Source organism: Nicotiana tabacum, chromosome 20 (genome assembly GCF_000715075.1).
Source record: "Nicotiana tabacum cultivar K326 chromosome 20, ASM71507v2, whole genome shotgun sequence".
NCBI classification, from domain to species: domain Eukaryota; kingdom Viridiplantae; phylum Streptophyta; class Magnoliopsida; order Solanales; family Solanaceae; genus Nicotiana; species Nicotiana tabacum.
In genome coordinates, this window is record NC_134099.1 from 46,223,334 (window position 1) to 46,237,723 (window position 14,390).

Below are 14,390 nucleotides of genomic sequence, written 5' to 3' on the forward strand. Positions count from 1 at the left end.
ATTGAGTAGGCTGATTTTGTGGAGTATAGACCATTTGGTGTTGCTCCCCATATCATTCTATCCTCGTTGACTGGATTGGGTGGGATAAAAGTATCTTGGATAGAGTTTTGGACATTTTGGGGGATGGTAATAGAGAGAGTAGAGAGGTCCCACACTCCATGTTGATGGACATTTACGACTGCTTTGGACATATCTTCTCTTGTCAGAGGACCTTGAATTAGTGACCTTATGGGAGGGAGGTTGTTTATCCAGGGGCTATTAAAAAGGTTAACTCTGTTCCCTGAGTGAACTACCCACCTTTTTGCTTGCATGCATGTTTTCCATCCTTTAAGAATGCATTGCCATGTGTGGGGCTTGGCTTTTTTGGGAGGGTTCCTCCAATTGCAGTGTTTTGCAATAAGAGTTTTTACCCAAAGGGATGTTGTGTTTTGGTATAGTCTCCAAGCAAGGCCTGAGTGCTGGGCTTTATTCTTTAATTCGGGTTTCTGAATCCCCAGTCCCCCTTTCTCCTTAGGCTTTGTAACTATGTCCCAAGATATCAGGTGCATTTTCTTTTTAGTAGTAGTGGTGCCCCAGATGAAGTTCCTCTGAACTTTATCAATTTCTTTGGTTATTTTTGCTGGCAGTTTGATGTATTACATGACATGATTCGGAATTGAGTTTAGGGAAGCTTTTGCCAGAGTGGTCCTTCCAGTCAAATTAAGCATGCTTGTTTTTCAACCTGCCATTTTTGAGTGAAGATTGTCAATAATGAACTGGAAATCACTATGAGTGGGTCTTTTGTGAAAAATTAGGAATCCCATGTACTTCCCAAAGTTTGTTGATGCTTTTATGAAGAGAGAGTTTGAAATGAGTTCCATTTGATAAGGTTGGCAGTTAGCACTGAAACATACTTTGGACTTATTGAGATTGATTTTTTGCCCTGATGCTAGTTTGAAAAAATTAAGGGTATTCAGGATTGTGTTGCAACTTGGAAGGTTAGCTTTTGCAAAGAGAGTTAAATCATCAGCAAAGAAGAGATGTGATATTTTAGGGCCATTTCTGCTAATGTTGATTGGGTGTCATTCCCTTGGGTGACATTGTTGTCAATGGCTCTTGAAAACCTTTCTATACACATGATGAACAGATATGGTGAGAGGGGGTCACCTTGCCTAATGCCCCTAGTGGGCATGAAAGAGGTGGTTTTCTCTCCATTGACAATTACAGAGATGGTGGAGGAGCTGACACATGACATGATGAGATTGATGATTGTGTTTGGGAATTTGAAGCCATTGAGGGTTTGCTTAATGAAAGACCACTCAAGTCTGTTAAAAGCCTTCTCCAGGTCAATCTTTAGGATCATGTTACTGTATTTTCCCTTCATTTTCCCAAAGTGGGAGATGTACTCTTTGAATATGATGGCATTATCTAAAGCTTTCCTGTTGGATAGGAAGCTGGCCTAGCTAGGTCCAATGATGAGGGGGAGGAAAGGCTTGATTCTATTGACAATGATTTTTGTTACTGTCTTGTAGACAGTGTTGCATAAGCCTATTGGTCTGATGTTTTTGATCATTGTGACTTGAGGTCATTTTGGGATGAGGCCTAGAAGAGTGTCATTCATGACTGGGTCCATAGTGGATGTGGAGAAATATTTTTTGCAGTAAAGGATGACATCCTTACCCACTATGTCCCAGTATTTTTGGTAAAATAAAAGGTGAAGGCCATCTGGCCCAGGGGCTTTGAAAGGCTTGAAAGACAAGATGTCATTCTTGATTTCACTATCCCTTAGAGGCATTCTAATTGTTGTTTGTTAAATCTGAGAGAGGCATGGCCCTTGGATTTCAGTGGAGGATAAATCATTCTGAGAGCATGAGAGGAAGAAGGTGTAGAGTTCTATGAAGAACTTTGAAATTGTCTGTTTGATCTCCCCTTCCTCAAACATCCACTGACCAATGTCATTTTGGAAGGAAAGGATTTTGTTCCTCCTTCTTATATTTAAGGTGGAGGTATGGAAGAATTTGATGTTTGCATCTCCATCAGAGAGCCACTGGATTCTAGACTTCATCTTCCAAAAATCTTCTTCATTTTTTAAGATTGAATTAAGCTCCTCAATAATATTGTTTTCAAGGGTTTGTAAAGTGGTGCTTGTGGGATAGAGGAAAGATTTCTGGATTCCTGCTATCCTTTCTAGTAGCTTTTTTTATTGTGGAAGATGTTTCCAAAGGTATGCCTATTCCAATTGAGAGAATTAGCCTTAAAGAGAGAGGTGGAGGGGATTAGAGTAGAGTCAGGCTTGAAGGAGTCCCTAACTAAGTTTTGAAACATGGGGTGGCTATACCACATTGCTTCAAACCTGAAGGGTTTATTAGTGGGACTAGGATTGGTACTACCTAGATTGACAAGCATAGGACAGTGATCAGACTGGGTCCTTGGAAGATGAGTGATGTTTTCTTCAAGGTATTCTTTTAACCAGTGGTTATTAGCCAAATATCTGTCAATTCTTTCTAATATTAGATAGGTTTTGTTTTTGTATCTCTTGTTGGACTAAGTATACTTGCTACCTTTAAACCCTAGGTATATCAGATGACAGTTGTTAATGCAATTCCAGAGCTTCTGTGGGTGTTTATAGGATTGCCTCCAAATTTTTCTTCTGCTTTAAGAACTTCATTGAAGTCCCCACCCACAAACCAACTCCCTTTGTGAGTTTTGGAGATGTCAACAAGACTATCCTAGAGGCCTTTTCTATCTTCAAAGTGGCTACTAGCATAAATTGCAGAAAAAAACCATTGTGGGTTTGAGGGTAATACCTTGACCATGGCATGGATCCCCTGAGAGTTGACATCTACTTCATCAACTTGGAGGGAATTTTCCCTCCACATGATCACTATGCCTCCAGAATGACTAATAGCAGGGAACTGAATGTGCATGTTGAATTGAAGCTCCTCAGTAAGCTTTTTGTGGTCTGCCATTTTGGTTTCCAGGAGAACCAACATCATAGGCTTGTGAAGATTGACCATTTCAGAGTAGTGCCTCTTAAACTCCGTATTGTTTGCCCCTCTAACATTCCATATTATGAAATTCATTAGAGGGTTCAGTGTTGGAGGGCTGGTGCTCGTTGATGCTTTTTTCCTGCCCTGGGGTTGCATCGCATCTCTTCCCCTGTGTTGAGACTAATGGGATCTTATCACTGGGATTAGGGTTAGAAGGGATTTGAGAGTACCTTGGCTCAAGTAAGATGATAAGTCTAGTCCGCAACGAGCTAGATTCTTTGGGCACAATAGGATCAATGTTTCGCTGTGGTCCACGCTGAATTCGACCACCCTTACTGCTTCCAGCCACAGTGAGTCTACTCTCACCATATTGTCGATTGGTATTGCTCCTTGGTCCACCGGTGTCTCATTGTTCCTCAGTAGTTTTAGGGCTGTTGAGATTCCTTTGGAGATGTTCCCAGAGGCGATTGAGGTGGTTGTTTCTTGGGTGATTGGGGGTGCTTCTCCTGCTGTGAAGGTGAAGTTTTTAGGGTTGATTCCGGCTGGAATACTTTGAACTGTGGTGTTGCATATGGATCCTCGGCTGTGAGTTCTAGAAAGAATGGGATACTGTTGAAGATCTTGTGAATTCTGTCTTGAATAGGAAGATCTCTGTTGGTGTTCAAGTTGGCTGGATTATTCTGTTCCTTGATTGACTGCCACATTTGAGCTCCAAGCATCCCCAAGCCCCTGTTTAGGGCTTCTGCTGTTACCCTTGCCAGATGGGCTGGGTTCTGGATAATTAGGGAGATCTGTTGCTTGCCCAGTTGAAAATCGTAGCTGAGGGCCTATCCATGGAGTGCCAGTTCCATTCAAGAGGCTGGTAGATGGTCCGGTGGTGGAGGGGTGGAGATTAGGAAGATTGGGGGATTGGGGTTTGGTTCCATTTTTTGGTTTTACTTTTAACCTTCTTAATTCTGAATGCGGGAATTTCTAACTTCTCCATTTTGATTTTAGCTCTAACTTCTCTTGGAAGCTCTTCAAAAGTACAATAGCGAGCCAGGTGCTTCAACTTATAAGCTCCAGCTAGCCATGTAATCTAAAGGAGAATTTGCTTCTCCGAAAAATGGAACACAGTAGCTTCTTCAAAATATTGTAGCTTTCTCCTCTTAATGTCTTTTACCTGTGTGAATGTGTGATTAAATTCTGAGGAGGAGAAAGCACCAGCACACAAGCCTTATGTTAGATTCCTCAATCACTTGTTTGTCCTGCTTCTCCAAGCCTACAACAAAAAGCAAGGCTCAATATTTGCTTCAACTCTATATATACTGCATATAAATATATTTCAAGATAATGAAGAGCCATAAACCTTAACACACACCAATCATCCGGTTTAAATAGAGAATACCAATAAAATTGTTAGGTTTATGAATAGAACCAAGCCAACATTACAAATTAATTACACCTAATAATATTCTCAACATAAGGGTAATAAATTTTAAGCAAATAGGAAAATAGGAAAAAAGAGCAAACAATAAGATAAATAAACTGATAATTAAAGAAATAAATCAAAATAAAAAGAAAATAAGCTGCTAGAAATTGATGAAAAATAATACTGGATAGGGAAAATGATGAAAAATAAAACTAAAACTACTATAAAAATCATAACTTCGTTGCTACATCCCACAGTCCAGTCTTGCTGGAACCACTAAGCTTTAAACCTTGCGGAGAAAAAAAAAAGAGTACAATATCGAGGATCCATTGAAATTTTCACAATCTTTATCGCGAACTCTGTATTCTTCAAAAGGGCAAATGCCCATATCCTTCGACTTTTTCCTTTACAGCGTTAGACCAAACATACTCAAAATCATTTGGTCAACCTCTAATTTAGTGAAATCTAAATTAGAAGCTAGCAACTCAGCAAACACTTCACAAATGCCTTTTACAATCACTTATCTTCTTTCGAAGTAAGGCATGTAGTAATACGAACTCATTTCAAAAGAGGTTTTAAAAAAAAAGGAAAGAACAAAGGTAAGAAGATCATAAATTTGGACTAACAGATGCCAATTTTATGTTAAACAACTTTGGAATAATAAAGCTATCTTATTAGTAGCCTTTAAACTTACCATCAGAATGTATATCTCCATCTAGTCATCGAAGGAAATGGATCCCATGGTAGGCCACAATGATAACCACTACAACACTACTTTTTCCTTACCAACACCAATTGGAGAAAAACCCTCCACGAAAGACCAAGAGCCAACACAGTATAATCAAGAAATCTCCAGTGATTTGACAAAACCCATCAACTCAACTTTATGTATTTTTATTTTTAACTTTAACATACGAAGGGATCATGTCGTTGTTGGGAAATACTATTAACCATGCGGTTTAGATGTAGTATTACATTTTATTCTTTGTGAAATAATTGTTTGTTTAATTTATTCAATTCAATAAAGTACTATTTTAAATAGATCATTTATTACATGTGTGTCCTTTTAGTTATGTAGTAGACAATTTAGTGTATGGAGTCTTAGCTCATGCACAGAAGATTAAATTGTTGGTTCTCATAATTAATAAATTATGTTCACAATCAAAGATATTATTGGACAAAATATCTTGATTATTGTAGCACAATATTATAGTATAATTTGTATTGATTATGGGAGTAGTTTTACTCCAACTTCTTGTGCTAGTATACTCAGCGTATATTGAACGGACCAAGTAGAGAAAAGATGTTTTTGTACTGAATATATAAAATATTTTGTCTAATTCATTAAATGAGCTTATACTCCTAATCTTGATATAATTATTATGATCAATATAATTTGTTTATTGTTTTGATTTATCAAACGGTGCGACTCTGTTTAGAGTTAGTGAATGCCTAATAGATTGGACAATAACGAATAACATTTGTGAATAATAATTAGTTGATAGAATCCATGACTCGATTTTGAGTTTGATGATAACCCTTTATGTAAGCTTATAAGTTTTCATGTGAAAACCTAGCCAGTGGATTTTGTAGCGGTCACATGAAATAGTTTAAGCGGACTTGTAAAGGATTTAATTAGTTGATTAAATTAAATTTTCAGTGATTTAATTTAATTAACTGGTATTTGAGATCTTAACACGGGGAGTTAAAATAAGTGTAATTAAATTTTCGAAATTCATATTGAGGAGTTCAATTGCAGTTTTTAGTGGAATAAATTGTAATTAATTATAGTAAGAATTAATTCATGTTAATTTCGAATTAACGCTTTAATTGGTAGCCTCTTATTATTTCTGTGGTCCCTGCTATACCTAGTAAAAACCTGGACAAGACTTGGGTAAAAAGTGACTTGGGAGAAAAGTTATCTAATAGAGTTGGACTAGGATTCTACTTGTAGAAGGAGAATCCTACACGTTTTTGGAGGAGGATTTTCGGCCAAAATAACTCTATTAAATGAAGACTAATTTCACTCAATAACTCACATTTTAGAGTTGTATTGTTCTTGCCCGCCCAAAAGCAAAATCGTCCAAGGTTTTTATGACGACCCAACAAGTCGTCTCATGAATTACAGCTCCGTTTTCCCCATTTTTGCTTTTTATGCTTTGTTTAACCATGTTATGTGGTATCGAGTCGGTCGGATCGAGTTCAGAAAGGATTGGGTAAGGTTTGAGACACTTAGTCTCTTTAGAGTGAGTTTAAGTTGGAAAAGTCAGTCGGATGTTGACTTGTGTGTTAGAGGGCTCGGACGTGAGTTCCGATGGTTTGGTTAGTTTCGGGAGGTGATTTGGGACATAGGAGCGTGATCTGAATGAGTTTTGGAGGTTCAGAGTAGATTTAGGCTTGAATTAGCGAATTCGGATTTTTGGCGATTTCCGATTGATAGGTGAGATTTTGATATAGGAGTCGGAATGGAATTTCGAGAGTTGCAGTAGTTCCATTGTGTCATTTGGAACGTGTGTGCAAAATTTCAGATCATACGGACGTGGTTTGGTTGTGTTTTTTATCAAAAGCGGAATTTAGAAGTTTTTGGAAACTTAGGCTTGAATCCGATGTGGTTTAGTCGATTTGATGTTATTTGAGGTGTTTTAAAAATTGATACAAGTTTGAATAATATTTTGGGATATGTTGGTGCCTTTGGTTGAGGTCCCGGGGGCCTTAGGTGAGTTTCAGAGGGTTGAATAGATCATTTTGAGTTAAAGAAAAGTTTCAAATTTCTGTTCAGCTGTTGCAGGTATTTTACTCTTCGCATTCGCGAGTGGACCCTCGTGTTTGCAAGAGTCAGTTGAGGAAGGTGGAATTTAAGCCTTCACATTCACGAGGATGGCTACGCGTTCGCGAAGGGCTAATTGTTTGTGCATCGTGTTCGCGGGGTAGTGTGGCGTTCGTATAGAAGAAAATGAGCGGCTGAGCTTTAGTGGATTAAATTCATCGCGTTCGCGATAGGTGGAACGCGATCGCGAAGGATTGTCTGAGTAAAGCATCGCGTTCGCCATGTGCTGGTTGCGATCGCAAAAGAGGAATTTGGTCAAGGTTATTTTTGTGCTTCGCGAACGCGAGGCTTTGACCGTGTTTGCAAAGAAGGATTTCAGGCCTAGGCAGAAGGTTTAAAAGGTCATCTTGTCCGCGAATATGGGGTTTATTTCTTCCATTGTTGGTCATTTTTGGAGCTATTTGAAGGAGATTGAAAAGGGATTCGAGGGGAATCACTTGGAGGTAAGGATTTTGGACTTAAAACTTGATTCTATTGTGAAATCTACCCAATAAATCATAGAATCTAAGCCTAAAATTGAGGAATTAGGGCTTGAGATTAAGAGACTTTAAAATGAGAATTTGAGGGGTATTTTGGACTTCGATTTCAGTCTTCTTAGTATGTATGGACTCGTGGGAGGATAAGAATTCCATTGATGTGATTTTTATCGAGTTTCGAGACGTGGGCCCGGGGGTCGAGTTTGGTCAATTTCGAGATTTTTGGTATTATTTGATTGTTTTCGCTTGGGCTTCGTTCCCTTAGCATATTTTGATGCCGTGATTCTGATTTTGGATAGATTTGACGCGAGTGGAGGCCAATTCGAGGGGCAAAGGCATTGCAGAGTAGTATTTTCACTGGTTTGAGGTAAGTAACCATTGTAAATCTAGAACTGAGAGTACAAATCCCGGTATTTGAGTTGTTTTGATAAATGCGGTGACGCACAAGCTAGGTGACGAGCATGTGGGCATGCACTGATAGGGATTGTGACTTATTCCGTCCCGTAACGACTATTGAGCCGCGTATTTGATTTGAAACCTTATGATATTCTGTACTTTAGTCATCTATACTGTATTATGGGTTGTATGTCATGTTTGAGGCCTTGTGTCGACCTATTGATACCCTTTAGGGGCATTTTTACTGTTTTTCCTCACTTTATTTGTTATAAGCATATCCTCAGTCATGTTTTACCTGTTTAAATGTTAAAAACTAGTTTTATCACTCCACTCTAATTGTGAGGACTGTTTGGGCTGAGTTCCCTAATTTCTATTGTTGTGTCTGAGAGGCTGTGAGGTTAATGACTGAGAGAGGTTGAGAACCTAAGAGTGAGGATATTATATGCATATATTATGGGTCGGGCTGCACGCTGCAGCTATACTTATATGGATCGGGTTGCACGCTGCAGCGATATATATATATATTGGATCAGGCAACGCGCCGCAGCGATATGACGCTTGGGCTGTAGGAGCCTCTTCGGAGTCTGTACACCCCCAGTGAGCGTAGTCGACTATAAATTACGGATCGGGCTGCACGCCGCAGCGGTTACTATGATTTCTATTAGTATGAGATATTAATAAGCCTGAGTGCTGAGAGTGAGTACTGAGTGATGAGAGTGAGTCGCGAGTGACTGAGAGGCTACCCGTGAGGCCATATTCTGAGTGATACCTTGCCCGAGGGGCCCAGTTATAATGTTTTCACTGATTTCACTCTTCTTTTAAAAAACAAGCCTTTTTGGAAAAAAATTTGCTAAGTATATGATTTCAAGTGTTTAAACTGAAGTTGATAATTTTACGACGAAATTGGTTTTAAACTGTGAAATGGACTTGCTATCTTGTTGTTTATTCAGTTATATGATTTTTAACTGCTCGTCACTGCTTTCAGACCTTATTTACTTTAGTTAGTTAATGTGTTGGCCTAATCACGTTACTCCCTGCACCTTGTGTGCAGATCCAGGTGCCGAGTGGCAGAGTAAGGGTCCTCAGCTGATCCAGAGGTTGCCGGAGATTTCAAGGTAGCTACATGGCATCTGTAGCCCTGTTTTCTCCTTCTTATCTTGTTCTTTTCGCATTTTTTAGAGTTATGTTGTATCAGACAGTCAGTTATATAGTAGAGGCTCTAGACTCGTGACACCAGATATTTGGGGCTATGTAGTTCATGTTTATTTGACTTCCACTTATATTTTGTTATTTTTAAACACTTATTATGGAAATTGGTATTTAAACCTATGTTAGAAAATGGTTTTATAAAAGGAATTCATTGTAGTTAGTGCTTTGGGTTAGCTTGCCTAGTAATATGATATACGCCATCACGACCAGGTATTTGGGATCGTGACAAGTTGGTATCAAAGCCTAGGTTACATAGGTCTCGCGAGACATGAGCCGGTTTAGTAGAGTCTTGCGGATCGGTACAGAGGCGTTTGTATTTATCCTTGAGAGGCTGCAGAACCTTTAGGAAAATCTTCATATTCTTGAAATTCTTGTCGTGCGATTCTGTTGATCCGAATAATATACTTCTATTATTCCATTCTCTCACAGATGGTGAGGACATGTGCTAGCATGCAGTATGGACGACTGCCAGTACCACCAGCTGGGGCCACCAAAGGTCGAGGATGCGGTCGAGGCCGTGGTAGGGGCATAACAGCTAGGGCAGCACCTGCAGATCCACCAGCTGCCCTAGTTCAGGATCAGGTCCCAGTTATGGACGCTACAACAACACCAGCTCAGGCACCAGTTGTGCCCATTGTGATTCCAGTATCGGTTTGGCTCAGCCGGTTTTAGATACTAGGGTCGCAACTACTTCTCAGGCCAGGGGAGGCACCCAGACTCCCGTTGCTCGCACACTTGAGAAGGTTGTGTAGGGACTCTAGACACCGGGGGCACCTCCAGCCCAGCCGGTTGTATCAGCTCAAGAGTTTGTGGTATCGGTTATGTCGGGCGACGAGCAGCGTCGACTAGAGAGGTTTGGCAAACTCAAGCCTCCGAATTTTAGCGGTGCAGAGGGCAAGGATGCCTAGGGGTTCTTTGATAACTGCTAGAGGATGCTTCGTACAGCGGGGATTCTAGAGACCAGTGGTGTAGCTATTGCCACCTTTTAGTTTTCTGGGGCTGCCTTCACTTGGTGGGAGGCGTATAAGAGGCATAGGTCTGTTGGTGCAGCGCCCCTTACCTGGCAGCGGTTCTTTGTTATCTTTCTGGAGAAGTATGTACCACAGTCTCGCCGAGAGAAGCTGCACAGGCAGTCTAAGCAGTTACGTCAGGGAGAGATGACTGTGACGCAATATAAGATGCAGTTCTCCGACTTAGCCCATCATGCGGTTTGGTTGGTTCCCAGATATCGAGAGAAGATTATGACGTTTGTTGATGGTCTCACATATCAGCTTCGGATTCTCATGACTAGGGAGAGGGTGACAGGTGCTACTTTCGAGGAGGTTGTTGACATCGCCCGTGAGATAGAGTCGGTTTGCCGCCAGGAGCAAGAGTAGAGGGAGGCTAAGAGGCCTCAGGGATTTGGTAGCTTTAGTGGTGCTCCTTCGAGGGGCGAGTTCTAGTAGGGCAGAGGCCGCTCATTCAGACAGGCTCATTCAGCTCACCAAGGTTATCGTGGGGCATCATTGGGTCATGGTTCTCACAGTTCTCATCATGGCCACTCATCATTTAGTGCCCTCCCAGCCTAGAGTTCGTCCCGTGTTCCATCAATGCAAGGTTCTTCCATGCCAGGTCCTTCTACTGGTCATTTTGATGCTAGGGGTTCCCTTCAGTCCCCATCTCCAGCACCGGGGAGTTGTTATGAGTGTGGAGAGTTTGGGCATATGAGGAGGTAGTGTCCTCGTCTTTATGATGGTCAGTCTCAGTAGAGGGGTCAGCCCTCGACTTCTGCTCTAGTTACTTTACCACCCGCCCAGCCAGTTAGGGGTGGAGGTTAGTCAGCCAAGGGTCGCCCTAGAGGGGAAGGTCGATCGGGTGGTGGTCAGGCCCATTTCTATGCTCTTCCGGGTAGACCGGATGTTGTTGCTTCAGATGCCGTGATTTCAGGTATTGTTTCAGTCTGCCACAGAGATGCCTCTGTATAATTTGATCCCAATTCCACCTTTTCTTATGTGTCATCATACTTTGCTTGTTATCTGGATACACCCCTTGAGTCTCTTATTTCACCTATTCATATATCTACTCTAGTGGACGATACTATTATTGTAGACTGGGTGTACCGGTCATTTGTGGTGACTATTGGGGGTATGGAGACCCAAGTGGATCTTTTATTATTATGTATAGTGGATTTCTATATCATTTTGGGCATGGACTGGTTATCTCCGTGTCGTGCTATTCTGGATTGTCATGCCAAGACAGTCACTGCCACAAATTTAGTGGCGAGGTTTGACTGATTATGTACCCAGTAGAGTGATCTCATTCTTGAAGGCCCAACATATGGTTGGGAAGGGGTGTCTTTCGTATCTAGCCTTTGTAGGGGATGTCGGAGCTAAGAGTCCCAGTATTGATTCTGTCCCAGTTGTGAAGAATTTTCCTGATATGTTTCTTGCAGACCTGCCAGGCATGCCACCGGACAAGGACGTTCATTTTGGTATTGACCTGGTGCTAGGCACTCAGCCCATTTCTAGCCCGCTGTATCATATGGAACCAGCGGAGTTGAAAGAGTTAAAAGAGCAGCTTCAGGAACTCTTCGATAAGGGGTTCATTTGGCCTAGTGTGTCACCTTGGGGTGCGCCGGTTCTATTTGTGAAGAAGAAGGATGACACTATGAGGATGTGCATTGATTATAAGCAATTGAACAAAGTAACAATTAAGAACAAGTATACTTTGCCTTGCATTGATGATTTATTCGGCCAGCTTCAGGGAGCGAGAGTGTTCTCCAAGATTGATCTCCGTTCAGGTTATCACTAGTTGAAGATCAGGGACTCAGATATTCTTAAGATAACTTTCAGGACCTGATATGGTCATTATGAGTTCTTGATGATACCTTTTGGGCTGACCAATGCCCCAACAACGTTCATGCATTTGATGAACAGCGTGTTCCGACCATATCTCGATTCGTTTGCCATAGTCTTCATTGATGATATTCTGGTATATTCACGTAGTCAGGAGGAGCACGCGGAGCATTTGAGAGTTGTGTTGCAAAGATTGAGGGAGGAGAAACTTTATGCAAAATTCTCCAAGTGTGAGTTTTGGCTTAGTTAAATGGCTTTCTTGGGGCACGTGGTGTCCAGCGAGGGTAATCAGGTTGATCTGAAGAAGATAGAGGCGGTTCAGAGTTGGCCCAAACAGTCCTTAGCCACAAAGATTCGTAGCGTTCTTGGTTTGGCGGGTTATTATCGCCGTTTTGTTCAGGGATTATCGTCTATCGCATTGCCTTTGACCAAGTTGAATTAGAAGGGTGCTTTATTTGTATGGTCGGACGAGTGTGAGGAGAGCTTTCAGAAGTTCAAGACAGCTTTTACCACAACTCCAGTGTTAGTTTTGCCATCAACTTCAGGTTCATATGCCGTGTATTGTGATGCTTCGAGAGTTGGCATTGGTTGTGTTTTAATGTAGAAGGGTAGAGTTATTGCTTATGCTTCTCGCCAATTGAAGCTCCATGAGAAGAACTACCCCATTCATGATTTAGAGTTGGCTGCCATAGTTCACGCGTTGAAAATTTGGAGGCGTTACTTGTATGACGTATCTTGTGAGGTGTTTACTGATCATCGTAGTCTCCAGCACTTGTTCAAGCAGAAGTATCTCAATTTGAGGGAGCGGAGGTAGTTGGAGTTGCTTAAGGATTATGATATCACTATATTGTACCATCCAGGGAAGGCCAATGTGGTGGCCGATGCATTGACCCGAAAGGCAGTGAATATGGGGAGTTTGACATATATTCTAGTTGGGGAGAGACCTCTTTCAGTTGATGTTCGGGCCTTGGCCAATCGGTTCGTGAGGTTAGATGTTTCGGAGCCCAGTTGAGTATTGGCTTGCGTGGTTTCTGGGTCTTCCTTATATGATCGCATTAGAGAGCGTCAGTATGATGATCCGCATTTGCTTGTCCTTAAGGACAGAGTTCAACATGATGATGCCAAGGATGTGACTATAGGTGATGATGGGGTGTTGAGGATGCTGGGATGGATTTGTGGTCATACTTGATGATCTTCGTGAGTTGTTCCTCGAGGAGGCCCATAGCTCGCGGTATTCCATTCATCCGGGTGCTGCGAAGATGTATTAGGATCTGAGATAGCACTATTGGTGGAGGAGAATGAATAAAGACATTGTGGGATTTGTAGCTCGGTGTCTCAATTGTCAGCAGGTGAAATATGAGCATAAGAGACCGGGTGACTTGCTTCAGCAGATGGATATTCCCGAGTGGAAGTGGGAGAAGATTACTATAGACTTTGTTGTTGGACTTCCATGGACTTTGAGTAAGTTTGATTCTATTTGGGTGATTGTGGATCGGCTGACCAAGCCCACACACTTCATTCCTGTGTGTACTACCTATTCTTCAGAGGGGTTGGCAGAGATCTATATCTCGGAGATTGTTTATTTGCATTGTGTCCTAGTTTCCATCATTTCAGATAGGGGCACTAAGTTTACTTCCCAGTTTTGGAGGTCTGTGTAGCGAGAGTTGGGTACTCAGGTTGAGTTGAGCGCAGTTATTCACCCTTAGATGGACGGGACAGTTGCATGCTTGTGTCATTGATTTCGGAGGGTCATGGGATCAGTTTCTACCACTTGCAGAGTTTGCTTATAACAACAGCTACCAGTCGAGTATTCATATGGCTCCATATGAGGCTTTCTACGGGAGGCGATGTATATCTCCAGTTGGTTGGTTCGAGGCCGGTGAGGCTAGGCTATTAGTGACAGACTTGGTGCAGGATGCTTTAGAAAAGGTGAAGGTAATTCAGGAGAGGCTTCATACGCTGCAGTCAAGGCAGAAGAGCTATGATGATAGGAAGGTTCGGGATGTGTCCTACATGGTTGGCGAGAAGGTTCTGTTGAAGGTTTCACCCATGAAGGGTGTTATGAGATTTGGGAAGAAGGGGAAATTGAGTCCTTGGTTCATTAGGCTTTTTGAGGTACTTTGGAGGATTGGGGAGGTGACTTATGAGCTTGCTTTGCCATCCAGCTTGTCGAGTGTGCATTCGGTATTTCATGTTTCTATGCTTCAGAAGTATATTGGAGATCCGTCTCATGTTTTGGATTTCAGCACGGTTCAGTTGGATGATGAT